This window comes from Triticum urartu, chromosome 7A (assembly GCF_056163025.1).
Source record: "Triticum urartu cultivar PI428250 chromosome 7A, HENAU_Tu73, whole genome shotgun sequence".
Taxonomy (NCBI): Eukaryota; Viridiplantae; Streptophyta; class Magnoliopsida; order Poales; family Poaceae; genus Triticum; species Triticum urartu.
In genome coordinates this window covers 167583380-167587370 of record NC_141879.1, presented here as the reverse complement: position 1 = coordinate 167587370, position 3991 = coordinate 167583380, and the positions used below count along the sequence as shown (strand labels likewise).

Genomic DNA, 3991 nt, shown 5'->3' with positions numbered 1-3991 from the left:
CCTCGAAATTCTAAGCAACTCAAGGACCCACGGAGAGAGTTGGGAATTTCGTTATTTTCATATTTGAGTTTTTCTCAAATTTTGAAAAGAGGATCATTTGGTTTTAATTATTTTTCCCTCCGAAAATATTTCGTATTAAAATGTATGAGAGGAGATAATATGACTTCTCCAAAATAGATGAAATATTAGAGGAAGAATATTAAAATCGAATAAATGATTTTATTTGGATTTTATTGCAATTTTATTTGAATTAGGAAAAAAAATGCGTTTTTCATAATTGCATTAGAGGTCTAAATAAATGTTCACTTTCTCCGCAATATTATTAGAGGATCGTGAAAATTTATTTCACGATTTTTGGAGTCCGTTTAGTATTTATTTTATTTGTTTTTCCACGTTAGGATTTTTTTAAAAAGTGAACCGACCTACCGGGCCGTGTCCGGCTAGGACTCCTGGCCCGGCCGGCTTTACAAGCCGCAACCCGCGAACCCCCGAGGCCCAAGTCACGTCGCCGCCAGCCCTAACCCTAGCACCGCCCGATCCACGCTGCCGCCTCGCCGCGTCGCGCCGCCGCCGCCTCGCTGACGCGTCGCTGCCCCGCCGCCGAGGTAGTAACCGTCGCCGCCCGGTTTTCTCGGGAAAACCGCCGGTTTTTTTGAAACCCTAGATGGTTTTTTATTTTCGGTTTTCTTCGGTTTTTCTTCGGTTTAGTTAAATAGCGGATGTTCATCCGTATGTTCGTTTTAACGAACGCTGTTCATCCGTTAGCCGCATACAGCGAACATTCGTTCGTTAGCCTGTTCATCAGTTTTCTTTTTCGAGGGTTTTTCCGCGATTATTTTCGATCGTGATTTCTGCCCTAATCTTCGTTCTAGTATATCTTTTCGCTCGTTTATCCGAATCAGGTGAAACAAGCGCCTAGATCTTCGTCTCGAAGCCCTCTTTCTGTTTAAGCAACTTGAACAAGATTTTGGTACTGTAAAATTTGACTTTAGTCTAGATTAGTAATTGAATCTTGTTTCTTTCGTAGTTTGAGTTTCGTTGCTCCGTTTGATTTGATTCTTTTTGCAAACCGGAGTTCTTCAGTTGAACTTTCTGGTTAGATCTTCTTATTTGAGTTTTACCCATGCATATTTGCTTGAGTTCTTATGTATGCTATTGTTTGTTTGCGATATAATACCCGGAGTGTGAAGCGTGCTACTACGAATCTCTATGTTTTGCAGATCGTAAGCAAGGCAAGTAACACATTGATCATACCCTTTTATTACCCAGTTTTTATGCATTAGTTTCAACCCTCACACATTGCATGAGTAGGATCTCTTAACTTGTGGGTTTGGGAAGTAGATGATGAGGTAGAACCTATTCCCCTTTTATTATCAAACCCTTGGGAGTTACTTCTACGCTATGCCTATATTGCTATGCTATGCTCGTAGACGTGGATTGGGTTTGAGTGGATCCATGACAGATGTGAGATCTCTACCTAATAATAAAGCACGGGTTGAGTCTGTCGGGTTCACGCGCAGTAGTCGGAATAAGTTAACCCGAAACGGTACAACCGAGAAAAAAGAAAGAAAATCAGCCCTCGCACGACCCTGCCTCCCAATCACCGTCTCCACCTCCTGCCTCACGCGCCGCCGTGCGCCGCAACCGCCCACCACACCGGCACGTCTACCCCTGCATGATTGGCTACACGCTGACTATGCTCGAGTGCACCTTCTTGATCAAGGCAACGCGGTGGCTCGAGCGGTTGGGGGCAGCACGGCGGCGGCGGCTGGAGCTTGCAGGGGTTGGGGAGGCTGATTCGAAGGCGGGTGGCGAGGCGGGGGAACGACGAGGAAGGCCGGAGCGAGGGATCTGGCGACCTAGGCAGGAGCTCGCCGGAGCCGGGCGATGGCGGACGGGCGCGCGAGCAGAGGGATCCGATGCGGCGGTTCGAAGTCCTTGCAGGCAAAGGCGGACCTCCATGGCTGGCAGGGGGGCTCCAAGGCCATGGCGGGGCTTTGGTTTTCCCTGGTATAGAAAAGAGAAACAGAAGAGGATTCAGGGAAAAATAAGAACGGGGATTCAGGGAGAAGAAGAACGGTGGAAGAAGGATGGCTGGCCTCCTCGGCGCATGCCATACGATCTAAAGGTCTGACCATGTTGCTTTTCTTCCATGGTCTAATACAATCATAAATCAGCAATCAGCAAAGAGGGAGCTATAGGATCAGTGTCTACCCTTTTCTACAGCTCAATCATGGTGTTGCTTGTGGCTTCCACTCTCATACTGATTGATTAGGTGCTCTAACAGGTTCATATCAGACAAGGCAACCACAACAGTACATCCATGATAATCTCATGGGTGACAATAGTCAGAACCTGGATCAAGCATTGTGTTTTACGAGACTTCAAAAGATAATCTCAATTGTTCTGCAAAGTGAAATCATTCGCGGTATACGTTCTACAGATATACCTCGGGATACATTCATCATTGTACAATGAAGAACCTGAAGGTTACCGACACGTCAAACATTTGATGCTTATGTTTTATGAAGGCTGGAATCTTGATTCAAGGCTTAATTATGACCTTTCTTGCAGTTTAACACAAAGTATTACTATGATGTTGGAACTGAAGAGACACTGAAAAAGATTTGGTTTAGGACCCCTCCGAAAAGTGGCCCAGATGTTCCATATACATTTGGTCTAATAGGTATTGTCAAATTTGCTCAGAATATAACTTGCATGGTCATGTCTGAATTCCAACATAATTTTACTATTATAGTTTATGAGTAATATTACTGAGAATTTATTGTGTTTAGGTGATCTCGGCCAGAGTTTTGACTCCGATGTCACACTCGCTCATTATGAGTCCAATTCAAAAGCCCAGGCAGTGCTTTTCGTCGGGACCTGACATATGCCGATAATTACCCATATCATGATAAATTGATAATACAAGGTGAGACATGTGGGCAAGATTTGTACAGCGGAATCTCGCATACCAGCCTTGGATCTGGACAGCTGGAAACCATGAGATATATTTTGCTCCTGAACTTGTAAGGATAGTTGTCTCTGATACTTTATTCACATTTCTTATGTCTCAGCGGATGCTTTTACAGTTCAAGTAGAAGTACCAAATAGAAAACAATTCAGTGGATCTATGTTATACACATTTCAATGCTCATTGAATTAGAGTGTGCTCCATTTAGAGTTTCATTTGATTACTCATATTGCTTAAAAAGAATATCAACATATTTGCAGGGCGAAACAAAACCATTCAAGCCATACAACAGCAGGTATCCCACACCCTATAAGGCTTCTGGTAGCACATCAGTACCTTACTGCTATTCCATCAAAAGAGCCTTAGCCTATATCATTGTCCTGGCATCATAGTCTGCATACGGTATGTTACGTTCTTCTGACTCCTAATCTGAAGACAACTTGCATTGGCAGGTATAGATATGTAGTAGATGGGTACATAATTAACTGAGATACAAGTATGAAGTGCTGCAGTTGCAGCAGTAGATGGTCCCTGCAGAGCAGCAACACTCTAGCCAGCTGCAACCCACTGAATCAAAACTTGTGCGCACACACGAGGAATATGAGCATGAGGGAAATGTGGTCTCAGAACTGAGCGTGTTGGGCGGCGGTGCGGCAGAAGCTCGAATAATGGTTTGCTAATTAATTTACATCATGTGGAGTCGCAAGACTCCTATTGCTTTGGGTGACACATGGGTACGCCAACTCCTATTGCTTTGGGTGAGAAAACTCATTCTCTAGGTGACAAATGTATGTCTACAGATTTTCTTTAATCGTATAAAGAAGTCACAGCTAGGTGTTTCCTTTCTTTTTGCCTAGATACAATTTTATTTTAGGATTTGGGTGAGCTGGGAAAAATATAGAATGAGTGTTGTATGGGTTGATTTCAGCATAGGTATATTAGCTTATTTAAATTCCTAATTTAGTGCATATTCCTAATGGTATTGTACTAACTGATAGATGGTAGTTTATAATTACA

At 43.4% G+C, this 3991-nt stretch overlaps 1 pseudogene; it reads left to right on the top strand.

The window, feature by feature from the left end:
- The first annotated feature begins 1887 nt into the window (after positions 1-1887).
- On the top strand, positions 1888-3463 carry LOC147958791 (purple acid phosphatase 2-like; annotated as a pseudogene).
- The last annotated feature ends 528 nt before the right edge of the window (positions 3464-3991 follow it).